This window comes from Schistocerca cancellata, chromosome 4, assembly GCF_023864275.1.
Source record: "Schistocerca cancellata isolate TAMUIC-IGC-003103 chromosome 4, iqSchCanc2.1, whole genome shotgun sequence".
Classification (NCBI taxonomy): domain Eukaryota; kingdom Metazoa; phylum Arthropoda; class Insecta; order Orthoptera; family Acrididae; genus Schistocerca; species Schistocerca cancellata.
In genome coordinates, this window is record NC_064629.1 from 720571368 (window position 1) to 720599259 (window position 27892).

Here is a 27892-nt window from a genome sequence, read left to right on the forward strand (position 1 = left end):
CTGAATGAACTTCAATTACAAGCAGTAGGTCATTTATGTTGAAGAGCAATAGACAACGACCAAATATCAAACATTGTGGCACTCCTTGGGAAACAGTTTTCCAGTTTTAGGAGTAATTGTTTGAATTTGAAGTTACAGTTACACTAATCTTTATTTTCTATCTGTTAAGTTAGAGTTGAACCATTGAAAGCAATGTTCCTGATTCAATATATCTGTAGTTTGTGTAGGAGTGAGGTGTAGCTCATTGTATCAAATGCTTTTTGTCAGATCATAGAATATGCCTGTGACCTTTCTATCCTTATCTAATGTGGAGCGTATTTCTGAGGACATTTACAATGCTTTTGCCATTTTGGAAACCAAACTGATTTTTGAAAAGTATGTCACTTACAGCAAAAAAAAAGAATATATTTTCCTGCAATCTTTCTAAACACTTTAGAGAAGACTAGCAGAAGAGAAATGAGGCAATAATTTTACATATCTTCTTTCGAACCTTTTTTCAATAATGTTTTTATCTCAGCATTTTCAATAGGTTTGGAAAAAATATGTGCTGGTTTATAATAATCAACAGTAGTATTGAAACGCTACCATGGAACCCTTGATTACAGATACGTGTATTTCATTTCTGTGAAATGAGGTTATTTTTATAAACAATATTTCATTTTCCGCATCCTTTAGTGGGGGGATTTTTTTCAAATTGTTTAAATGATGTGTTCTGATTGTTTTCCAAGATTATTAAATTTACTTTGTCTTAATAGGCTTCCATTCTGCATCTGATCTTGATACATTTAAGATCAATAATTCATTTACATAACTGGACACTGGAACAGGGTTTACTATAATCAGATCCAGTTTTCTAAATTGCTTGATGTTTGACTTTGGCTCCAAATCTGACTTAACAACTGACCACACAGGTTTCCTGAACACAGATTTTAGCATTTAATGTAGATATTAAAATCAGGATTTCTGTTTGATTTTAGCTCATTGTGAAGCTATTTCCTTTTGATAGTAGAGATTTTTATTTCTGGTGTAATCCACTTAAGTTTGCTGCTTACATTCTTTTGCCAAGTTCTGGTAGGAAAAGATTAATTGAATACAGCTAAGAAACAGTTTAAGAACTTGTCATAGTTTCTGATGCTTGACCTATAGTGGTCTACAGGTCAGCTTACAACACTTAGTTTACTGTTGGGAATATCCATATTACTTTTGCTGAAATTCCTTTTTTGTGCATTTCTGGAGTCTATAATTTATTTGGTTTTGGGGATTCAATAGCAGAAATGAATGATTTGAAATACATGGTTTGAGCAGTACTTATTTGTGTTGTCACATTCGTAGATAATAATACCTTTGCACTGCTGATTTTTCTAGTACCTTCAGAAAAATTTAACTGGAAACCAGATGTTTAAATGAAGTCACGGAATTTCGATGATACACTGGTTTCAACTAACACATTTTATTTTAAGTTTATTACCCCGTTTCTGAATTTTTCCATGAGACATTGGACTTTAAATACGAACACCTATGTTACAGTGTATTCAGGAATTCTACAGATTGTTATAAACACAGTATTCAGACCAGTCAACTCTACAGAACAACTCCAAAACAAAGTCTAGTCCAATGATTAAAATTTTGTCTTTCTTTGTAATGTACTGAAGAATCAATAAGAATGCCGGACCAACTGGATAACTTAAAATTATCAATATTATATAAAACTTTTATACAGTATTCTATTAGTTCATTAGGCAAATTATTTCGATATTTACACATTACGAAAGTAGTATTTAAAGTTAATCAGTTTGAGAATATTTGAGGTTTGGTAGTTCTGCTGTTAAGACAGTCTTAATTAATATTCGTTATCTACTTAATTTTTTTGACTTCAGCTGCCTAAATACAAAAATAATTTTTTCGAAGCAAACACTGAGTCTTGATATTTAAGCTGCTTGTCAATGCGGTATTGATTACTTACACTATTACGTATTCTGAGGAATGAGTTACCCTGTCACAATGAATATCTCTGTGAGCGAATGACTTTGAGCGAAAGGAAGTCTTAATATGTTTTCTGCTAGTGAACATCAATAAATGATGTTTTGTGAAATTTTGTGTCGACCGAAGTTTAAGATGTAGAATTGAATCTGATTTACCATTTGGTCACTCCTCCCTGTAGTAATAGGTGGAAGTCCTAAATGTAAGTTGTTGGATAATAAAGTTTAATTAATTTTCCAGTCGATCTATTTCTTTGACGTGTAAATTAGGGAAAATAGCCAAGTAAAGAATATTTCTATCGTCTGGTCGTGGAATCGATGAGTTTATCAACATTCTCTGAGGCATTTGTAATTCATCGTGTCCAAATATTTGTAAAATGATTGACAAATAAGCTGCTGGAACTGATACTGAAAACAACAGTTGGGAAACTTTACCACGAAATTTTACGTTAATTGGTAGTAACTTATCTCCAGAAACTAGGGTTGTTTACAGTAACTTGTCGTGATACGGTAAATATTGATAGTGTAGATAAAGCACCGTCATTAACCTGAAAAGACTAAATACATGGTACATGACGATCAATAAATACATTACGATAATAAATACATGTGTGCAATGAGGATCGTGAAGACAGTATTAGGTACAGGTAGAAGTTGTGAAAAATTTTCAAATGACATTACTACCACTACTTCTTCTACTTCTCGTTCCACTTAGCCCGTTGGTTATCAACAACGATGCCAGTGTTAAGCCGAGTAAAATAGAATTACGCCTATGTGACTCAGTATTAACGTACCAAACTACTGATCTAAAGCTCGTGTTTTCGGTCCCCAGTCAATCTAGAATGTTTATCTGTTTCCTCTCCCACTCACCATAAGTGGCTGGCTAAGTAGTCTCAGTTGTAGGACGAAGGCAACAGCATCCAATAGGATGTTACCTAGCAAAGCACTGTGGTGTTTAAACTGACATATGGGTGTCAGAACAGCTTTACATTTTTAACTTGCCCTCATTAAAACTAATTTCAGCAACAGAAAGCACTGTAACCAAAAGGCATAGGTCTGGAATCTCTCATGAGATGTTCCACAAGGATCATTGCATGGACCACTGCTACTTATAATCGTTTTAAATGGCATGCCCTACAATACAAGTACCTTAATGGTTTGCATGACTCAATCCAGACAATGTTTTTATTTTTGGGAAATGTGTAGCATACTAAAACCACAGAACAAAGTGTTTATTAAGTTACATAATACTTTGTTTGAAGATAATCAGTTGACTATACGGACAAGGGGGGGGGGGGCTAGGGAGGAAACTATGAATGTTATTTTCAACATATGTCCAAACTTGATATTGAGTGATTATGTACCAGAAGATGACCAGAAGATTCTACCCTGAAACAATGTGGCAGGAAGTTACATCCAGCAGTTCTCCAGATATTTCTTAGAACAGTCTAAATTTTTGGAAGTTTTGAATATCAAAATTTGAAAATAGCTCAAAAGATGATGTTATTTATTTAACATTTCAAAATACCAAAATTGTATGTTGTTTCTAAGCTATTTGTATTTTCTACTGTTGTATTCTGTCATGTATGTGAAGTTACCTACTTAACAGCATGCAGCTCAACATTTAACCATTAACCACATTGTACAGAATTGAGAAATAATGTTCACTGAATCTTTGATCTTCCTTTCTCTCCATTTGTCATGTGTACTGTCATTGGCAGGGACTGATACTATTCTGTATGTAGCTAAGCTTTGTAACATGTCAACCCCCATTGTAAAGTATTTTTTAAGTTACTAAGAATGCTATTGATTGCCTTAAAATCCATAAGTGTGCATGAATAAATAAATACACCATGAAAGAGTTTGGTTTCGTGATATTGGTATTCACAAAGTGTAATGTAATACTTCCAATAACTAGGTGTTCTGGATACGTGATGTATGCTTAGTCATAAATCTGACTCTGCTGTTATGTCTTACCAGTTTTATTTCAGATTACTCACTGAATGAAATAGTGCAGTGTTTCAGACATTGGACTCACATTTGGATGAGATACTGTTCATATCCCTGTCTAGTCACTGAGATCTAGATTTTGTATAATTTCCCTGAAATGTTTAAGATGAAATACAGACTGGTTTATTTGAAAAGCTTGATATCTGTCTCTAATGACTGTATCATCAACAAGACATTCCATAAATTATTGTAGTCTATCATATTGGAAGATAGATCATATGAAGGGTAATCATGAGATGGATAATAGACTATGGTAACAGGAGCAGTAAGTTTCCTTACATGTCTTTTGATGAATGTGATGACAGAGCTTTGATAAAGTGAGTTCTGTGCCTCATTTTTAATTTATTGTTAACTCTTACCTTTCATCTTTAATGCATTCACTTCATTTGGCTTTACAGATTTTATAGGTTCACCATGGTGGTTGTACAGTTGTTCACTGCTGACATTTTCTAAAATTTTTGTGAAGGTATCTCACCTGAGGAACAATAATATCCTCAGCAAATTACTGTTTGGATTTAAGAAGAGATTCTCTAATGACAATGTTCACTCACAAAATTTTACATGCATTAAATAGTAAAATAGTGCTTGTTGGTATTTTGTACAACCTATCTAAAACATTTGACTGTGTGAATCACAGTATTCTTTTAGATAAATTGAAGTTTTAGGCATTTGTGGGTATAGCCAACCAGTGGATGTCATATCTATCGAAAAGAATGCAGAAAGTTGTACTTGGTAATCCAGCCAATATAGTCGGCCTGTGTTAATCCAACTGGGAAGAAATCACTTGTGAGATTCTACAAGGCTCAGTCTTAAGTCCAGTATTGTTTCTCATAAAAACAATCTTCCATCTAATATACAATAAGCAGAATTAGTTCTTTTTGCAGATGGCAATAGTATTGTAATTAATCTAGGTATATGTACAGAAACAGAATGAATGGTAAACAATGTTCTCAAAAGTATCATTGACTGATTTTATGCAAATGGTCTCTCTCTCAATTTTAAAAAGGGGTGCAGTGACAAATGTAACACCTGGTGAGGAAATAATAAATTTGGTGGGAACTTCAAAATTTTTGTGTGTGCATATTGATGACAATTTAAACTTGGAAAAGAACATTCTCTACCTCCTAAAACAACTTAGTTCAGCCACATTTGCACTTAGAATCGTTGCAAATCTTAGGGAGAGAGAAATCAGTAAGTTGACATATTTTACATATTTTCATTCAAAAATGTCATATGGAATTATGTTTTAGAGTAAATCAACTTTAAGAAAGAAAGTCTTCATAGCTCAAAAACATGCTGTAAGAAATATATGGTGCTCACCCACGATCATGTAGTAGGCATCTGTTTAAGGAGTTGGGCATTCTGACTACTGTTTCATAGCATATTTATTCCCTCCTGAAGTTTTTTTGTAAATAATTCACTGCAGTTCAAAAGAAACAGTGATATACATAATTACAATACCAGAAGGTAAAAAATGACATTCATTACTCGACATTAAGGTTGTGTTTAGCACAAAAAGGGCTGTATAATGCTGCAGCTAAAAATGTTTGAATACTTAGCTGGAGATATAAAATGTCTGGCAGCAGCAAAGTTAAATTTAAAAACAAACTGAAAAGTTTCTCCATGACAACTCCACTCTGTAGAAAAATTTCTGTTATTGTAACATGTAAAAGGTGGTGGGTAACAATTACTAACTCACATCTGTATTCTTTTTGTTTCTATCTTTATTTTTTCTCTTTTCTTTTTTTTAACAAAAATAAATGTTCAGCATGCAGCCATATTTAAAAATTAATTTGCAATGTGAATGTAAAATGACTTTTTCCACATTGCAATTTATTGTACAAAATGACCTGTAGAACATGAAACTGACTGACTTCGTAATCACCAACGTGTTTGATAGCATTAATGGTCAAACCTGGTGGATTCTAGCATATTCATGAATACTTTTGTTTTTGTATATGTCAGTGTTCATACAAATGAGTTCCAATGGGAGAGACATTGGAATGTTACAATGGGCAAATATAGCTTGAAGATATGCCCTTAGCAGAAATTTTAGTCCACAGTAGCATTTGGAATGTGAAGGTAGATTTCAGTTTGTGTACTAACCAAAAGTGACATTGTGGGTTCAGCCATATCCAATACATTTCTTAGAAATTAGTGAGCAAGCTGTTTTTTGTACTCTAATAATAGTAAATAGACAAGTTTCCCATTTTGTCTGTAATACCACTGCTGCTGCCAGTTATGAGTATTGAAAGTGAGTGAATATCACAGTAATTAAGAGGGGCAGAATAATTATTACAAGCTTTTTAAAGTGTGACAACCAAATGCAAAATTTTGTTGCTTGTAACTTAAATATGAGGTCAAATACATCAGAAAACTTGTAGCAGTGTACTATATTATCTTTTGATAGCAAATAAAATTTCAGCCCTGAGAATTTGCTGTCTTAGGTTGGAATTCTGTAACTTAAACATTGACCTCATGCAAGAAGTAACAGCAGAGCTCTTGAGCAACTGAATTGTGAGATCAGCAGTGGTGTGTGTGTGTGTGTGTGTGTGTGTGTGTGTGTGTGTGTGTGTGTGTGTGTGTGTGTGTATCAGATGCTCGAGGATATGTGAATGTAATTTGGACAGTAAAGGTTGCAAATCATTTTTCACGTGGTATAGTGTGTCAACAAGCTTGTTTCAAAGTTGTTTGTTTACTGCTCTGTAAAACAGTAAAACATTGCACCAGCTCAAATGCAACCCCACGGTGAAGCTGTTCTTGAATGTGGGATGAGTTAACTGATATTTGTAAGCAGTTGGACATTGTCTTAATACTGTCAAATGATTGGAAGCTGCTGTAAATGGGTGTTTTGGGAGGGTTCTCCAGAGTCCTGTAATAGGGGTACCAAAGATAGCTCAAGTATTACCCTCTCCTGTGGATACTGTCTTGTCCAGTAGAGGTGTGGAATCTGTCACTACTTATCCAGTTGTCTGTGAGTGCTTTGTCAGTGTTAGAGCTAGGCACCCTTTACAGGGGAGACAGTGCTCAGGGAAAACCCGAGGCGTTTTGTTACAACTATCAACTATCCCCTTAACCAACAAGTTTGAGGTGCTGTCTTCCACTGAAATAAAAACTGAGCCAGTGAGACTCATCTCACTTGTTGGGAAACCTACTGTGTTCTGTGGCCAAAAAAGGCAAATACAAATGGTTAGGGTGTATTAATCACCAGCAGTTCAAATGTATGGTCTATAATGGTACTCCTTTGGAAAATGATGGCAAGGGATGAGAAGAAACACCAGGAGCACTCAGTGTAAATATCTGGGAGCATCATTCAACATGTTGAAGAGCCTGTTCCAACAGCCATTCAGAGAACAGAGTGGAACCAATTACAGATCGTGGCACACATTGGAACAAATGATCCCTGTTATCTGGGCTCCAAGGTCAGACTTGGATCATTCCAGCAATTGGCAGAGAAGGGTGAGAAGACCAATCTTGATCACAGAGTTTCAGTGAAGCTCACAGTTTGCAGCGTTGCTCCAAGAACTCATTGTGGCCGCCTGATTCTGATTGGAATGGAGAGACTGATTCAGAGACTTTGAAGGTTCTGCGACAAGCTAGACTGTGACTTCCTGGACAAGTGCCACAGGGTTGAGAACAATAGGGTCACCGCTAAACCTTCAGAGACTGCTTTCCAGATAGTTGATTTTTGTGGGGGTGCACACTTTTTTTTAGATTAGATGACATTCCAAAAAGTCTAGATAATGATAGCTGTAGAGGCTTTGAAGTGTCACTATAAGATGATAAAAAAACGAGAACCCCCTATAGGTGATACTATTAAAATTGTAATGATTAACTGCTGGAGTGTTCAGAACAAAGTGTCATAGTTTAAAGCTCCCCCGAAAAACAATGGAGCTCATGTAATACTAATTACAGAAAGGTGGTTAACACCCAAAATTGATAGCAGTGAGATTTTTGAGGAAAATTTAAGTGTGTATTGAGATGATATAGAAATGGAAATAGAAGTGTATTTTTCACAGTAGACAAGAAACTCAAATTCACTGAGACAGAAAATGAAACTGAGCATGAGATTTTCTCTGCAAGATTCATTAATAAAGGTGAGCATAATCTTATAATCAGATCCTTCTATCAACAATCAGACTCATCTCCAGATGTAACTTCACCAATTGCACTGTCATCATCAGAGAAGGCATAAATCATCCAACAGTCATTTGGCAAAAGTTCCAGTTTTGTAAGTGGTGTTTGTGACAGGAGACAAATATCCTGTGACTCATTGTAAAATGCATTCTCTGAAAAATAATGAGAGTAATAGTTCAGAAACCCATTCGTGATGGAAATACGTTAAATCTAGTGCAAGAAAGACACCTGACCCCTTTGAGGAGGTCCAAAGTAAAACTGGTAACAGTGACCGTAAGGCAGATGTAGCAACAATGATCACTGAAGCACAAAAGGCAACTAAAACAAGTAAAATGATCTATATGGTGAGCAAACAAGTGAACAGCAGCAGTGTCGTATCCCAATGAAGAACTCTAAACATTTAGCTTTGGAGGGCAGAACGGAGAGCTGTGGGTTGGGTTTAGAAGAGTAGTTGACCATGCACTTGATAGATATGTACCCAGTAGAACAGTTGATGATGGAACTGTAAGCAAACTTGTAAAGAAACAGTGTGTACTGCATGATAGGTGTAAAGTAAAGCATAGTGTCATGGATAGTGAGGTTCTGGATGAAAAACATTTGGCTGTCGAGAAGGCTATGCTTCAAGCCTTCAGCGAGTGTCATAGCAGAATAATATCAAAGAATCTCTCACCAAACCTGAAGAAGTTCTGGTTGTGTGTGAAGGCTATTAATCATTCCAAGACTAGTTCCAGACCCATGTGGATGACAGGAAATGAAACAGAGGGTAGCAAAGGAAAAACAGAAATGCTGAATTCCATTTACAAATGTTCCTTTACAAAGGAAAATCCAGGAGTATTGCTCCACTTTAATTCTTGACCACTGCATATATGAGTGATATAGATTTAGTCAAGTGGTGTTGAAAAACAGATTAAACTGCTAAAACTGAACACGACACCAGGTCCAGTGGAATTCCTATCAGGTTGTATCAGAGTTAACCCCTCATTGAACCATAATCTACTGTAGACTCCTCAGGCGAAAAACCATCCCCAAAAGCTGGAAGAAAGCACAGATCACAATCTTGTAAGAGGATTAGCCGAAATGATCCATAGAACTACTGCCCAGTATCCTTGGCATCCATTAGTTGTAAAATCTTAACATGTATTCTGAACTAAAACATAATGAGGTATCTTGAACAGAATGTCGTCCTTCATCCCAACCAATATGGATTCCGAAAACACTTATCGTGTGAAACCCAACTTGCACTTTTCTCACTTGACATCCTGAAAGCCATGGATGAAGACAGCCAGTTAGATGCAGTATTTCTTGATTTCCAACAAATAGTTGACTCAGTACCATACCTATGCTTATTATCGAAGGTATGTTCATTTGGGGTTCAAATGGCTCTGAGCACTATGGGACTTAACATCTGTGGTCATCAGTCCCCTAGAACTTAGAACCACTTAAACCTAACTAACCTAAGGACGTCACATACATCCATGCCCGAGGCAGGATTCGAACCTGCGACCGCAGAGGTCACGCGGTTCCAGACTGAAGCGCCTAGACCGCACGGCCACACCGGCCGGCTGTTCATATGGGGTACTGAGTGTAATTTGTGACTAGATTGATGATTTCATGGCAGGGAGACTGCAGCATGTTATCTTGGATGGAGGGTTATTGACAGATGTAGAAGTAGCTTCAAGTGTGCATTAATCCTTGCTGTTCGCATTGTATATTAATGACCTTGCAGATAATGTTAATAGTAACCTCGGACTTTTCACACATCATGCAGTCGTGTATAATCAAATACTGTCTTTTAAGCTGCACAAAAATTCTGTCAGATCGTGATAAGATTTCAAAGTATTGCAAAGATTGGCAACTTGTTTTAAATGTTGAAGATGTTAAATTGTACTTTTCACAAAGTGGAAAAAAAGTAGTATCGTGTGACTAAAATATCAATGACTCATAATTAGAATTGGTCAACTCATACAAATATATGGGTGTAACAGTTTGTTGGATATGAAATGAAACAATCACATAGGCTCAGTCATAGGTAAATCAGGTGGCAGATTTTGGTTCATTGGTAGAGCATTAGGGAAATGCAATCGATCTACAAAGGCTATTGCTTACAAAACACTTACGTGACCTATCCTAGAATATTCCTCAAATATACCTCTACAAAATAGGATTTATGGAGAATTTTGAATGTATGCAGAGGAGGACAGCATGAATGTTCATAGATTTGTTTGATATCTGGGAGAGTTTCACGTAGATGCAGAAGAAACTAAACTGGTAAATACTTTAAGATAGATACAAGCCATCCCAAGAAAGCCTACTAGCAAGAACCAGCTTTAAATGAGTCTAGAAATATACTACATCCCCTTCATGATGCTCCCATAAGGTTGCAAGTATAAAATTAGATTAATTACAGTGTCCATAGAGATGAATAAACAGCCATTCTCCCCATGGTCGATATGTGAATGGAACAGGAAGAAGTGCTAATAACTAATACAATGGGAAGCACACTATGCCATACACTTCATAGTGGTGTGTGGAATATGGATGTAGATGTAGAAAAAATCTTATGTTTGTTAACCTCGTTTTTCCCTAGCAGTTTCTCATGAGAGGCAGAATGACAAAACATGTGCACAATTAAAGGCATGTGCTGTTAGAATCATAAAAATTTTAATTAACAGGCCCCTAATTTTAAATATAAAGTAATAAAATAAAACAATATTTTGTGTGGGGGTGGGACAGTTATAAACAGTGATTTTATATACACACAATTAAAACTGAGTAATATGCCTGCATTTAGAAGAAGCAAGACTCAAACACATGTATGACATCAAGATTTAGGTTTTGGTTCAAATGGCTCTGAGCACTATGCGACTTAACTGCTGAGGTAATCAGTCGCATTTAGGTTTTCCATGGTTGCTTAAGGTGAATGCTGGGGTTGCCCACAGGCACTAAAGGCCAATCTGTTGTGCCCCCACACTGACAACAACACTAATAATAATAATAATAATAATAATAATAATAATAATAAGAAGAATTATCATCATCATCATCATCATCATCATCATCATCATCATCATCATCATCATGTGGGATTATGCTGTTTCAATGGGTGAAATCCTGTGCAGGCTCTTCAACAATGCCATCCTAGAATTCACTTTAAGCAATCTAAGATTGTACATAAAATGCATTATCTATTGTTTATCTTGCACATAAATTGGCTTTGTCATTGGTCCTTAATAATATAGTACATAATAATACATTAATTACTAAAAGTAAAAGAAACATGGTTTTGGTAATGTCATTATCATGCATATACAAAACTTTAAGCAATGAAAACTACAGATTGTAATATCAACAATATAAGGAAAGGTGACATGTTGAATGCAAACAGACACAATAAAAACACTGCTATACATTTAGCTTTCGCCCAAGGCCTTCTTCAGGAAAGGAAAGCACGTGCGCGTGCACACAAACCAAACACACCTCATACACACATAACAGTCATCTCTGCAGCTTGGACTGGCAGCAGTGTGTGAGCATGAGCTGTGATTGCTTGTGTGAATGAATGTGTATCTCTGTTGCCTTTCTGAAGAAGGCTTTGGCCAAAAGCTAAATGTGTGACATTCTTTTCATTGTGCCTGTCTGCATCTCAGGGGGTCATCTTTATTGTGAGTTGCAATCTATACATTTCCTTATATTGTCAATACAATAAAAAAATAAAATAAAATAAAATTTAGTGGCATGGACTCTACAGAGTTCTTTGTAAAGTCTTCATGGATTCACTTGGTGAGAGTTTCTGTACTTAATCTTCAATTTAACTATCATAAGTGCTAAGAGCTGGGTAAAAAAAAGGACAATTTTTCAAAGACTTTCTTTTCATGCAATGGAAATGTTAATGTATAAGGATTGTCTCGAACAAACGTGTCCAATGAAATATAGGATCAGAATAGCACACAATAGGCACCTGAAGAAAGTCATTGTTCACCATGACTGTTTCTGCATGAGATAAGATACCAGAGGTAAGTTATTCCAGGTGTGAATGGTACTTTGCAATTAATGTGAGTACCTAAAAGTTTTACCCAATAAAATTTGTACATCCGTTCATAATTCCAACAGAATATAGCATGGTTTGGTTGGATTATGTGGGAGTAAATAAATGGTAAACCATTTAAAAGCAAATTTAAGACATTTTTGTTATTTGTGGCTGAAATGTTCAAGTGTGTTATAGGTAATTATATTCCAGAATGAATTTTCACATTACAGTGGAGTGTGCTCTAATTACCAACTTACATATCAAACTCATGTGTTGGACTAGGACTCAAACCTGGTCTCTTTGCTTGTTGTGGGCAAGTGCTCTAGTGACTGGGCTACCCAAGCACAGTTTGCGACCTACCTTCATAGCTTTACTTCCAGCAGTACCTCTTCTCATACCTTCCAAACTTCTCAATTATTCTCCTGTACTCTTTGTGAGATTAGCACTCTAGGAAGGATATTGTGGATAAATAGCTTAGCCACAGTCTAGGAATTGTTTCCAGAATTAGCCACTGCTAGAAGGGTATGTTCCAATCCATACCACTCACTTGTCAAGTGTGTTAATATTTAGCAAAAGTAATTGGGCAGTCATGGACACATGGTGGCTTTTATGATAATGTTATGCCAGAATTTTTTTATTGTATAGATTTATAATTACTAATGTAATTATAATTGCTTTGGTCAATACCTCACAGTAACATTGTTTTCAAGGACAAAGCATGACTGCCACAGACAGTTTTTAGGTTCTGCAGTATTTAATGAACTGGATATTAAGCCCATAATGCTTGATTTAACATAGTAAGAGGGTCATATAATAATAGTGAAACATACTGTTCAGCCTATTTCCTTCCCTATCCTTCACCAAGTAGAGCTTGTGATCAATCTCTGATGATGACCTTACTATCAACGGGATGTTTAACACTAGTTATTCCTTCCTTCTATTATCGAGAACTGAATTTAAATTACAATTAATACTGTGCAATCCTACACCATATAATAAAAATGAAAAATGCAATACTGATGTGAACTATTATTATGTAATAAACATTAAAATGACGATGTAAATGAGGTTCAGTCCCTTGACAATCATGGGGGTGGGGAGACAGAGGTAAACATCATCTGTCACTCATATATCTCATCTTTTTAATTTCATTCTTGTATATGGTGTCTATTTGGGATCAACATATGCAGTTTCTTGAAGGCATTTTACTCTTTTTAATTACTGATGGTTCGTTACTCTGATGTGCTATCAGTGTAGTACTTGGAAAACCCTAATATTTTAAATAAATTATTTGGATTGAGAAAATCCAGCTGTAATTCTCTGAAGCCGGTATGAAAAGTAAACATAAATGGAAGCTGCATGCTGAAAATTCTTTTCACTTATAGAATGAAGGTCTTGCCTCTAGGCTAAATGCCTTCCATCATATTGTAGAAAAGCGCCAAGTTGAATTAGCTGTAATGTTGCAGAGAGCATAGGCAGGTAGCAGTTTCTTCGACAAAACCTTCTAAAATACCATAGAAACCATTTATTAATGAAATAACAGTATTGATTCCAGCTATAAGGGTGTTTCTGACAAAGCATTAAATTCATGTGCTACATTTCATGTGACATGCTATCACAAATCTGTGCCCCCAGTTAACAACCCAGTGGCATTTTTTGACAGACTGCAATGCGTATTTGTAATGCCCTTTTGTAAAAGTGTAAACAAGCACAGAATATCTGTTTACAAACATTTCACAGCTTCTAATTTTTGCATTTTTAATTTTTTTATACAGAAGTTTTGAGAAAGTTAGCTGTAATATATTAACAATCTCTCAATTCAGCTTCCACAAGGCTTCTCTCAACAGTAAGCATTTTTTTAAAAATTTCATAACTGAAATTCTGGCAAAATGAAACTTGGAGAAAGTCTTGTTGGTATTTCTATAACCTTGCTGAGGCTTTTTATTGTGTAGAACATAAAATTTTTTTCATGCGCACCTTACAGCAGCTTATGACTGCTTCGGATAACTAAAATTGCTTGTTTATTATCTGTAAATGTTGATCTGTCTATTTATTGTAACATGAACTACAGATTTGAACTAAATCACAAAGATTGAATAGAACTGAGGATACATTCAATCTTTAAACTTGGGCTGACATTTAATATTCTCATTTCATGTCCTCATGTAGTGGTGATGTCAACCACGGCTACTTCCTAATTTTAGACCAACTTTTACTGGCAGGGTTTCTTAAAAGGGCCAGCAAGTCACTGTGACCAGTGTCTCATACAAATTTCATGCAAGAGCCACTGAATGTATGACCACAGAGTTGTAGGGCATCCATTAAAATTCTTAGTGTAGAAGGTTCAGGAGAGTGTCTCTTACTGTAATACTACACCACAGCACAGTGACTCAGTTGGACTTTGATCCATTTATTGGGCCATAGGTTTTACCTCACACTTACACTGACCATGTTTCAGAAGTTAGTTTGGATCTGATGAAGACAGTAGCCAAAACATGTTATGAAGTTATGTAGTAAATAATAATTCATAAGCAGTCTAGACTATTATTCAGCTATAATTTTTGTAATATTTTTACATTCCATCCTGCATTTTCCATTGTTTGATTTTGCCTATTACACTTTTGCATGAGCTGTATTGACCTGTTAAGATTCTAGCAGCTTGTCTGTGAATTTTGTTTGATGAGTAGGCTCTACTGGCATACTTACTTGACAAGCACTTCAAATTCCATCAGAATTACAGTGGTATTTCCTAGACCCCTCCCAACAAATCTGAGTAGTTCTCCATTCACCTTACCACCGATTTACCCCTATTAAATGCCATTTCCGAGTACAGCCCCTGGAGATGAAAACAATGTGTGACAGTCCAGAAGTTACCACTAATATTGTATTGGATGCTACTGGGTTCATTTTCTTATGGCCATTAACTTGCTTGTATCCACATTTTGGAGGGCTGCTATTAATCACATGACATGGAAATTATGTTCTGCATTTCTGTATGATCATCTAGTGGTGATTCTTTTCTGTGGACAACAGCCTTTCATGGGAACAGTCTGAGCGTATCTGATAATTTTTTTCTGTGCATAGAGGACATTAGCAGTGCAACTTGTCTTCCTTTGCAGGAAGCTGATGTTACTTTCATTTCTGTTGAACATTTCCTCTTCCAGTATAACATGCTAAGTCTTATAATCCAAAAATTCTTTAAGCCAATCATATTTATGTGAAGATACATCATATAATCATATTTTGGTTATAAGTTGACACAGCAGTATAGACAATGTTGAGGTTCTGCAAGTTGACAAATGGGAATGAATGCATGATACTGTGCACTAGTGGACAAATGCTGCTATCAGAGCACAAAACATGTAAATATCTTAATTTAAGAGACTCTGACTGAAAAATGGGGTACCGGCTGCCTCATTCTACCTTCCTCAGCACCTTTAAACATTTTCTCAAAAATTTTGGCATGCAAAAATAGTCACACTTTTTTAAACATACAACTCGCCTCAAACTCCCATAAGCTCCCCTAGCTGTAATTTTCTCACACCTGCTAGCCCATTGCTGTAAGTCACTCATTCCCATCCACTTACAATTACCATTTTTCTCTCACTCATTCAGCCCATCTCATTGTCATTAACTCTTTGTGTGTGTCTCCTTTGTTACAGCCCCAGTCTCCTTCCACTGTCACTATCTCCATCTTGCTGTCTATTACTGCTAATATTTCATTTCTTCCTTTCTTCCAACTGCTGCTATCTCTTCTCACTGTCACTATCTCTCTCTTCCTCATGCTAATTGTCATAGTCATATACTCTGTTTCTCATGATCACAGGCTCTCACCCATTTCCACTTTCACTTTATTCTCACCCCCTGGCACTGTCCTCTTCACTCCTTTCCTAGAACTGGTCTGTCACTGTCAGCTATGTTCCACCAGTACTATCTCTCTCTCTCTCTCTCTCTCTCTCTCTCTCTCTCGGCATAAAAAAGCCTGAACGTTTGCACATAAGCCGGAGAAGCACAAGTCTTCTTCAGCTTCTCTCGCTAGGAAGGGGTCCCCTTGGGTCACTCCCTCCCCAGGTTTCTTCTAGTGGGAAAGATGACACCCACCAATGGCTGAAGAGCCCAAAAGCAGCTGATCGTAGGGCTTCACACTCATCCTCAGTCCCGGAGACTGAGCCAGTGAAGTCCTCTCAGCCAGGGAAACCCAAGGAGCAGCAAGAGAAATAAAAAAAGAAAACCCCTAAGACCAAGGAAATTGCAGTGGCACCCATACCACCACTACCTACAAGCTCTGCAGTTGAGGATAGGGTGGAGATTTTGACATCCGCTGAAGACCTAGATCTCGCCAGACCCTCAGGCAATAGATCGGTGGCAGCAGGTGACTCTGAGGCGTAAACTGCCTCATTCAATGTTCCATGTCTTCCCAGTCTCAAGATGTCATCCTCCAGTGGAATTGCGGCGGTTTTTTCCACCACCTGGCTGAGCTATGGCAGCTGTTAAGCTTTACACCTGCTATCTGCATTGCCCTCCAGGAAACCTGGTTCCCAGCAATGCGGACCCCTGCACTCCGCAGCTATAAGGGATATTACAGGAACCGTAGCGACTATAATCAAGTGTCAGGTGGAGTTTGCGTTTATGTCCTAAACTCGGTCTGTAGTGAACATGTGCCCCTTCAAACCCCTCTTGAAGCTGTGGCTGTCAGAATAAGGACGACACAGGAAGTAACTGTTTGCAATGTGTATCTTCCTCCAGATGGTGCAGTACCCCTGAATGTATTAGCTGCACTGATTGAACAACTCCCTAAACCTTCCCTACTTCCGGGAGATTTTAATGCCCATAACCCCTTGTGGGGTGGTACCATGCATACTGGCCTGGGCAGAGATGTCGAAACTTTACTGTCACAATTTGACCTCTGCCTCTTAAATATTGGGGCCGCCACACATTTGAGTGTGGCTCATAATAGTTACTCGGCCATTGATTTGCAGCCCAGGACTTCTTCCATCTATCCACTGGAGAGCACATGACGACCTGTGTGGTAGTGACCACTTCCCCATCTTCTTGTCATTGCCCCAGAGTCAGGCACATGGACGCCTGCCCAGATGGGCTTTGAACAAGGCGGACTGGGGAACTTTCACCTCTGCTGTCACCACTGAATCTCCCCCACACGGTAACATCGATGTGATGGTTGAGCAGGTGACTAGCACAATTGTTTCTGTGGCAGAAAACGTGACCCCTCACTCTTTAGGGTGCCTGAGGCTTTAGGCAGTCCCTTGGTGGTCGTCGGAAGTCACTGAAGCAATTAAGGAGCGTTGGCGAGCTCTACAGCAGCATAAGCGGCACCCTTCCCTGGAGCATCTCATAGCCTTTAAATGGCTCGGTGCCCGTGTTTGCTACCTTATCAAACAACAGGAGGAGTGTTTGGAGAGATACGTCTCCATCATTTGGTGCCACATGTCACCTTCCCAAGTCTGGGCAAAGATCAAACGTCTTTTCGGGTACTAGGTCCCAACAGCTGTCGGTGGTGTTACCATAGATGGCGAGTTATGTACCAACACAAATGCTCCTCAGTGCCCTTGCACATTGCCCCAACATAGCTCCTGGGCCTGATTGGATCCACAGCCAGATGATTAAACATCTCTCATCTGACTACAAGCGACATCTTCTCGTCATCTTCAACCAGATCTGGTGCGATGGTATCTTTCCATCGCAATGGTGGGAGAGCACCATCATTTCGGCGCTCAAACCCAGTAAAAACCTGCTTGATGTGGATAGCTATTGGCCCATCAGCCTCACCAACGTTCTTTGTAAGCTGCTGGAACGTATGGTATGTCAGCAGTTGGGTTGGGTCCTGGAGTCACATGGCTTGCTGGCTCCATGTTGGGGTGGCTTCCACCAGGGTCGATCTATCACTGATAATCTTGTGTCCATCGAGTCTGCCATCCAAACAGCCTTTTCCAGACACCAACACCTGATTGCCATCTTTTTGACTTACATAAAGCATACGACACCGCTTGGCGGCATCATATCCTTGCCACATTATATGAGTGGGGTCTCCGGGGACCACTCCCGATTTTTATCCAAAACTTCCTGTCACTCCATACTTTCCATGTCCAAGTTGGTGACTCCCATAGTTCCATCCATATCCAGGAGAATGGAGTCCCGCAGAGCTCTGTAGTGAGTCTCTCTCTATTTTTAGTGGCCATTAACAGTCTAGCAGCAGCTGTTGGGCCCTCCGTCTCACCTTCTCTGTATGCAGACAACTTCTGCATTTCGTGCTGCTGCTCCAGTACTGTTGTTGCTGAGCAGCGCCTCCAGGGAGCCATCCACAAGGCGCAGTCATGGGCTCTAGCCCACAGCTTCCAGTTTTTAGCCGCAAAGTCGTGTGTCATGCACATATGTCGGCGTCATACTGTTCATCTGTAACCTGCACTTTACCTTAATGATGATCCACTCACTGTAGTGGAGACATATCAATTCCTAGGACTGGTTTTCGATGCTCGATTGACTTGGCTCCCTCATCTTCATCAGCTTAAGCAAAAGTGCTGGCAGCACCTCAATGCCCTCTGTTGCCTGAGCAACACCAATTGGGATGCAGATCGCTGTACACTGCTGCAGCTCTACAGAGCCCTTGTCCAATCCTAAATTGACTGTGGGAGTGTGATTTATGGTTCAGTAGTGCCTTCAGCATTGCATTTACTCAACCCTGTGCACCAATGTGGGATTCGATTAACGACAGGAGCTTTTAGGATGAGTCTAGTGACTGGCATACTGTTGGAGGCTGGTGTCCCTTCACTGCAGATCAGACGTGTGTAAAAATTACCGTCTCCTTTTCCCGCCCGTGGCAGTCCATCTCCCACATTGGTGGCCCAGATCGGGCTAACGATTGTGGTTCGCGTGCAGTCCCTTCTCTCCGAGCTGGAGTCCTTCCCTTTACCACCTCTACTTGTGGTCCGTTCACGTATGCCTCCATGGTGTACGCCTCAGCCGCAGCTTCGTCTGGACTTTTTGCATGGCCCTAAGGACTCCATTAACCCCACCGCTCTCTGCTGTCACTTCCTCTTGATTCTTGGCGTGTTGTGGGGCTCTGAAGTGGTTTACAGCGATGGCTCAATGGCTGATGGTCACGTAGGCTTCGCGTATGTTCATGGTGGACGTATTGAGCAGCACTCCTTGCCAGTTGGATGCAGTGTTTTCACTGCAGAGCTGGTGGCCATATCTCGTGCTCTTGAGTACATCCGCTCATGCCCTGGCGAGTCATTTCTCCTGTGTACTGAGTCATTGAGCAACCTACAAGCTATCTGTCAGTGCTACCCTTGCCACCCTCTGGTAGCATCCATTCAGGAGCCCATCTATGCCCTGGAACAGTCCCACCGTTCCATGGTGTTTGTGGGGACCCTAGGACACGTCGGAATCCCCGGCAATGAACTTGCCGACAGGCTGGCCAAACAAGCGATGCGAAAACCGCTTCTGGAGATAGGCATCTCTGAAGTTGACCTGCGTTCTGTCTTACACCTCAGGGTTTTCCAGCTTTGGGAGATGGAATGGCATAACAGCACGCACAACAAACTGCGTGTCATTAAGGAGACTATGAATGTGTGGAAGTCTTCCATGCAGGTCTCTCGCAGGGAATCAGTTGTTTTCTGCCGGCTCCGCATTGGCCATACCTGGTATGGTTACCTACTCCGTCGCGAGGACCCACCTCAGTGTTGCTGTGACTCCCAAATGACAGTCGTCCACCTCTTGCTGGACTGCCCACTTTTAGCTGCTCTGCGGCAGACTTTTAACTTTCCTAGCACCCTGCCTTTGGTGTTGGGCGACAATTCCTCCACAGCAACTTTAGTTTTAAGTTTTATCTGTGAGAGTGGGTTTTATACTTCTATGTAATTTTTAGCACATGTCCTTTGTCCCTCTGTGTCCTCCACCCTAGTGCTTTTAGGGTGGAGGTTTTAATGTGTTGCAGAGTGGCTGGCTTTCCTTTTTATTCTCATGGTTGGACAGCCACTGTAATCTGCTTTCGTATTTTACTCTCTTCTGTTTCTAGCGTCTCTCTGTTGTTTTCTTTTCCTCTTTTGTTCTTTTTAGTGTTCGTTACCTTCCCTTTGTTCTTGTGGCTTTTCCTTTCTTTCCGTTTTGTATTATATGTTTCGTCCGTTTTATTCTCACACTTGTGGCATTGTTTTATTAGGAACAAGGGACCCATGACCTCATAGTTTGGTCCCTTCTCCCGCCTTTAAACCAACCAACCAATGTTTGCACACCAAAATTTTTGAGAAAATTTTTAAAGGTGCTGAAGCAGGTAGAATAAGGTAGCTGCTAACCCATTTTGCAGGTATTCTTGTAAATAAACGGGAAGATATTCACATTTTAGTGTGCATTTTCTGCTGGTTCCCTTCATTACCCTGCTGCAGGAAGGCATGTAACTCATATGAAAAGAAATGTATTGGTCAGTAAAATTTAAATAATTTACTTATGTGAAACTGAAATAATGCAAAACTAATTTTTCACCTCAGATTGGATTTTATGTGCAAAAAAGTTTGGTATGTGCTTCACTACAACAACATGGGATTCCCAGATGCTAACGGAACACCTTACAGCACATTTCTCTTTGCCACATCACTTTATAAACTACATTTTCGCCTCGCACTGGATTTTATGTGCATATTTTACGTGTACAAGTAGGGTAACTTCGAACATCTGATCTTGGAAAAAGATAAAGATATTAAGAAAATTTTCATGGTTGTTAGACATCAAAATCTCAGGAATACATTGTAAAAATTACAGTGATTTGCTGTGTGTAGCTGTCTCTGAATCTGTGGCCGGGTTTTTGTACTCAGAAATCAAGTTTTTGGGGTATTTATTGATAATGGATAAAGATTTTTAAAGACAGGGAGGTGGCTGTTGTAGATAAATGCCTAGAAAATATACTGTTAAAATTTGAGCAAGTTATCTATTATTTAGATTTTGCCTCATAGTAGATTGTACATGTAGAAGTAGTGCAACTTTGAACCTCTATACCTTGGAAACTGATAAAGCTATCAAGAAAATTTTCAAGGTTATTAAAGAGTGAGATCTGAGGAATATATGGTAAAAATTTCAGCTATTTGCTTTGTATAGTCATCTTAGAGCCTCAACTGAGTTTTGGTCCTCTGATGATGGTGAAAATATAGAAAAAAAATCTTTTTGTGGGGTTTTCCGAGGGACCGCCTGTGAACTAATGGTGCCTCCATAAGTCCCATCAAGCCCACAGTAGACCATATCAAATGCAAAAAGAACCGATTGATTTGCTCCATTTGCTTAAACAGGAGGAAGTATGTAATATTCATACTTCGACCCTGTTCTGTTGGATAGTGACACTAAGACAATCCTGCAGTTGGGTATACAAATGGTCCCTAGTCCAAGGGCTATTCAAAACACTTGACCTTCACCAATAGACCCTGAGGTAGGGCACTGGAAAGTGTCATTTTTATGCATGAAACATACTAGTTGTGCATGCTTTCACATGCATTCTGCTTAACTATCTTACTTGTTATGCTATTGCAAATGCTGTATGGATTGCCCAAGCAGCATGAATCACCAAGTTTCTTACAGAAGTAAAGTACTGAGAACCATTTGTAATCATGTAATATAAAACTGTTTCAGTCAAAAGTAGTGTAAGAGGTGATTCCTTAAAAATATTTTTATTTTCAGGTAAAATTAAATTTATATTTTTAGATTACTAGTTTTGATTTTGTCAAAGGACACATTGCTCTGAAAATGACCACATGTTACACTCAAAATTAGTAATCTGAAAATATAAATGTGACTGTGTCTGGAAATAAAAATTGTAATAAGACAAATTGCAATAAAGCATAAGTGATAACAATGTTGTATTTCATAAAAACAGGTAATTTCATTTTGCAGTATTGCCCCTGGCATGAAAGCTACCTACCATCCACTGACAGATAGCCACTAGGAACATTTTCTAATGTTTTGTCAGAAATTTCAATTGATTGTATATTCTCATCTTGACCAGAAGATATTCAGGATGGTTACATCAAACAAATTATCACGAGAACTGAGTAAACAAGGCAGGTGATAAACATATAGATACACACTTTAATGACCAGGAGTGTTATAATGCCAAATAACAGCCAAAAAGCTACTGATGAGGTGACTTCTTATGAATTTTTTTGCACACTGTTGGAAGATGGACTGTGAGAAAAGTCCTAAAGGATTCCACTGCACTGCTTGTTAGATGTCATTTATGACTTGAAGAAGACAGAAGTAGAATGGTGTCCTGTTACAGTCCTAAGCCACAAATTGATAATGAGAACTTTTGATGTAAAGTTCCAGAAGACCTACTGTCTGACTGATAAGCCTGGGTGAATGGGCTGCCATAGATGTTATGATAATGGTGTGAAAATGTTAGAACACTAGGATGCTATCACATTGCTGTAGCGATTATATTTGACAGAATCCAGAACCATAATTCTGTAGGTGATTCTGAAAAGCATTTGAAAGTCAGGACATTGTTTCCCAGGAGGGGGAATAATGCTGCAGTGGGTGAATTGTTCAGTGCTGTGTAACTCTTGGAGCTGGAATCTGGCAGTGTGCAGGTCCCAGATTCATTTCTGAATTCTTGCTGACATTAACAGTTTCATATATTAAAATTCTACTTACTTAGTATTAGAAGAATGTTTTAATGATCATACAAAATTTGACATCACACTCACTGTTCAAGAAGCAGTAAGATCTTTTTGTGCTTTGTTTTGTGTTCATGTAGTAAACCTGCTTTCAAAATTAAGTTTTGTCTTTCATTGATGAACCTTCTCTTATATTCAGTAAAAGGCTTCAGTGGCTACATGACGATATTTCTTCCATTTGTTGAAACCAGGCTTACTATGAGTTGCATACTTCATCAAAATGGAGCTGATGTTAATGGATAGTGATAATATAATTGTCTACATCTACAGGGTGTCCCAGGAGGAATGGTCAATATACAGCGATTAGACAAAGGAATGATCAATATACGGGGATATGACACGAATGTTCCCTTGAAGCAAAAACCTTCATATGGACATATGCCCTTTTTTTTCATATGTACTCATATGCAATGTGTATTTTACAAGTATCAATTGAAAAATACATGTTTTTAACATATTCGTGTCTAAGCATTATCATATATCTCGGATAACAGCTGCTGTTCAGTTCACAATAAATGTTCAGATATCCTACATTCAAGTTCAAATGCATATATGCTCTCTTGAGAGAATGTGTTGTGTTGGTTGTCTGAGTGCCTCTACACATTCCCTAATGGTGGCAGAAGTGTCCATGTTGCAGCCAAGCACTTCATTTAATGTATTCACCTTTTGTTTGTATACCTCAGACTTCATCCAACCCCATAAACAGAAATCTAATGATGTAAGGTCTGGCCAGTTAAGTGTGCTACTACAACAGATCCAACAATGTGGATAAATGCAGTTGAGATGTTCCTTCTCGTGTCTGGTAAAACGTTAAGGGGTTTTATTGTGCTAGAAATGCATAAAAAAAAAATTACAAGTAAGCTGCCCCTTAATTTAATATTCTAAAATGAACGAACCTATCAACATGCTACTGATCATACTGCACCAAAAGTTGATTGAAAAACAAACTTGGAAGTTGGTTTCCACTGTAGCATGTGGATTTTCCTGCGACTATTGGTGTTTACTTAGTTGTGTTGTTGGTTCCATTCCGTGTTAACATGGTTTCATCAGTGAATAGTGCTAATGGAAGCAAATGATGACCGTCACTTAACCAGTGACAAAATTTAAGTAATGTGGCATCGTCACCAGTGTGAAGATTGTGGACACACTGTATGTGTAATGGGTATTAAGAATTTAATGTTTGGCATACATGTTTTCTGGGATACTGATATGTGCAGAAAGTCGTGGTGTGCTGGTAGTAGGACTATGCTTTGCCATTTCAGCAGTGTGTTGCTGTTTCTGCACAGGTTGTTGAACTGTACTTTCAGAAGAAAAATGGAGACTTAAGAGAATACCTGTTTCATGCAACGTGCTGAAAACTGTGGTAAACACGCTAAAATCTGGAGTTTGACATGTCGGAAAGTGCCGACAGTATTCCTCAACAGCAGCTGAAGCCATAAGCTTAAACTATATTCGCATTTTCTTCATTTGTGCAGATGTGTGGTATTTTAGGTGGTGCATGCACAAACACAGTTAACCAATTCTTCTCTCTGATACACTCTCAATCCCTCGCACTGCTTCATTCACAACAGACCATAGACAACTGTGCATTCAGTGGGTTAGTTTAATAGCAGAAAGACATCCCAAGCAAAGAGGTTGAAATCGGTGAGGTATTTTGGGTTAGAATAAAATCTCAAATGGATTGGGTGGGTAAGACATATACGTGTGTGCCACTAGCCTAAAAACAAATGTACATTAAATGTGTTCTATCTCAAAAGTCATTCAGAGTAGACATATGTCCATATGAAGTTCTTTGGCTTCAAATGAGTGTTCCTGTCACATCCCTGAATATTGAGCATTCCTCCTGGGATACCCTATATATTCCCCAAGTCATGTTATGGTGTATTACACACAGTTTAAAGTGTAAGTAAAATAATGTTGGAATGATCACCACAGTGTTAGATAAAACTCTCTTTAAAATTATAAATTGGATATTCAGTGGAGACCTTTTTTAAATAAATTACTAAAATAGTATGTATGGATAGTAACATACTTTTATTTGAATAAACCATAATTACTTGTTAATAACAGAAATCTACAAACCCATTTTAAGCACTCTCATTCTCAGGTTTTGTGTGCAAGTTATTTTATTACAGCATGTATAGGAACTGTCAGTTATGTGGATCAGAAATCAGAACTACATGGTCATTTAGGTTATGGCTTTTGACTGTGCTAACGTCCTTGGCCACATTGTCTATGGTGCACCCAAATAAAATAATGGAGCAACTGATAAGAATGTGTGTTCACGAATTCCATGTCTACAAATAAATATTCATTTGAAAAGTTTGTATTTTGCCATTTACTTTGATTGTTAATAGCTATTCAGAAAGTTCATTGCATGCAGCCAAAAAATACATTATTCACTACATTTAACACATCCATATCCTGTTGCAGAAGCAAGGAAAAAAAGTCATTCTGTTGGGTAATGTGATGTGTAGAAAGCACTGGAAAGGAATAACACATGTAGTCACAGGAGGTCAGTGTGGGAGAAGAAGAATGGTCTTTTCCATGGGTCCTCAGAGACTTTGTCATTCTATTTCCACAACAACAGGTTAGCTGGTGCTATGCACTGCAACACTCCTGTACTTATCCAAACTGTTGTTCTAATTTTATAGTGAAGTGGAAATGTGATGGAACATCTGCAGCTTCCATTGACACTTTACAGTTTCATCAGAGGAGACTGCTGAACTTGAAAAGAATTATTCTGAAGAATCAACAAGTCTTCCACTACTGCACTACACTGAAGAACTCGACAGTGTACTACTGGCTGCTTGTAGTGTGTGTACTAACACATCACAATGAAAAATACCACATCCTTTTTGTGGTATGTGATATGACAGTTGTGCAGCTGTTGAAAAAATTTGAATGTATGAATGTAATTGTGAATAGTGGGTGTGTCAGACTGAAAGAGCACTTGCCACACTGCAACCAACCCACACTTTGGCTTTCTGTAAATAACTAGCTCCCCGTGTCTGTAATCCCCTTATTTGCATTTTCATAGCTACCCTTTAAAAATTAAGAGTGTTGCAGATGTAATGGCTAGTAGAAACCTATACTGCACATAATTACTTAGGATGGATACATGATCAGGCTTTGACTGCATGTAGAGGTGGGACTCGGGATGTTTTTATTACACACTCCAAGAGATGTCTTCATTGCTACTTAGTGGTTTTTCATAATTTCCACAAGGCCAGGTCCTCTAGCATGTGGCTCCCATCATTGACTACAACTGAACTGGTTCCTTTTTGTAGTGCCTATTAAGTCCCTCTCCTTGTCCTACCTGCTTGTTACATACTACTTCCTTTCCTATCATTTCTTCTTTTGTCTCCTCTCCTTACCATCTCACACCACTGCTGTAACCAGTAGGGCTAATGAATGGTGGGAATGATGGAATTCTACTTATTGTGAGTATACCTGTATAGCGTAGTGGGAGGAATACGTGATTAAATTTGTAAGTAACTTTGAAGTAAACAAGGTATGAAAATAGGTACACAGAGCAGCCACCTGTGACTGCAACAACAGCTGTAACCAGGCTGGGTATTGGGTGACACTGGACTTGGATAACAGATGCGGGTACATAATTCCATGCTGCTTCATCTCTGTACCGGAGCTCATCAATCTTAGTGGCTGGTGAGTGGTGACACGTCAGTCACCTAGCATCCCATAACCAAACTTTTTCAGTGGATGATATATCTGGAGAACATGCTGACCAGGGCAATGGATGGAACACACTCTTTGATGTGGTAGGTCAGGACAGCACTGACAGTCTTGCATTATCTTGTTGAAAGGTAAAATAATGGAAATCATAAATGTAGGGCACAGGCACCAGTCTTAAGACATCCAATGTAATACCTGCCCAAATAACCAGCTATGCTATGTTCATTGCAACTGATAAAAATATTGTGTCTGTTCAACAGCACAGGACTACTCTGATTTCCTAGTATTAGTTGTAGGCGACTTTTCCCTAATGAGTATAGACTGGGACGTCTTGGGATTCAGTGCAGATGTTGCATACAGACAGTTTTGTGAAGTAGTTCTGAAGAGATTTTCTGAATGCTGCCTTGAGAACTTTAGTTCAACAACCCACATAAAATGGAAATATTTTAGACCGTATAGCTACAAACACATCTGATCCTATTGACAGCATCAATGTAGAGACAGGGATTAGTGATCATGTCGTCATAGTGACAATGCTTAATAAATTTAATGAATCAAATTTGAAGTAGATAGCATATTCAACAGTTTCCACAATGTGTATCTGCGTTATTTTCATGTAGGATTTCCAGTGAACAAAAAGATGATGAAGGTGGTTAAAACAAATGTTGGATAACAAAAGGTATTATAGCTTCCAGCAGAAATGTAAAAAAAATTCTCCACACTTTCATCACACACAATGACACTACTCCAGACATTAGAAATTATGTGAAAAAATATATCCAAATATTCAACAAGATGATAAAAGAAAGCAAGTTACAAAATAATAACTACATTTCAACTGCAAAAAATAAAACAAAAGCTGTCTTGAAGGTTATTAGAGCAGAAACTGATAGAGAATGGTCATCATCAAAGAACATCTCCTTGCAAATTGAGAATAACGGACTTTCAGATCCAAAAGAGGTAGCTGATAAGTTTGTGTATTTTACTAATATAGCAAATCAGTTAATCCAAAATCAGTATGAAGACAGATCTGTGTGCCTACCACATTATTTAAATGCTAGCCTTAAGTCTGTGTTCCTTCAAGCAGTCACAGAGATAGAGATGAAGCAAATAATGTCACTCAAAAAAAAAAATAATCATGTGGGCATAATGGTCTGTCAGATTATGTATTTAAAAAGTTCTGCGATTATGTAATGAAACTACTAATGTATTCAGGGTAATTCATAAAGATACACAAATATTTTAATATGTTATTCTACAAGTAAAACTAAAGAAAAAAGTTCATATAAACACAGGTACGCAAATGGTTAGTTACGGAGTTACAGCTAATAAAGATTTTGTCTGAAATTTAGCAACTTTGCTAATAT

The 27892-nt window shown here is 38.2% G+C and overlaps 1 protein-coding gene across 1 annotated transcript in view; it reads left to right on the plus strand.

The window, feature by feature from the left end:
* Nucleotides 1–2015: 2015 nt before the first annotated feature.
* Nucleotides 2016–27892, plus strand: part of LOC126183755 (metalloendopeptidase OMA1, mitochondrial-like) — a 118085-nt gene continuing 92208 nt past the window's right edge. Inside the window, exon 1 of the mRNA XM_049925982.1 lies at nucleotides 2016–2182. The gene's annotated coding sequence lies outside the window, so the exon portion shown is untranslated. The remainder of the gene's footprint in view (nucleotides 2183–27892) is intronic.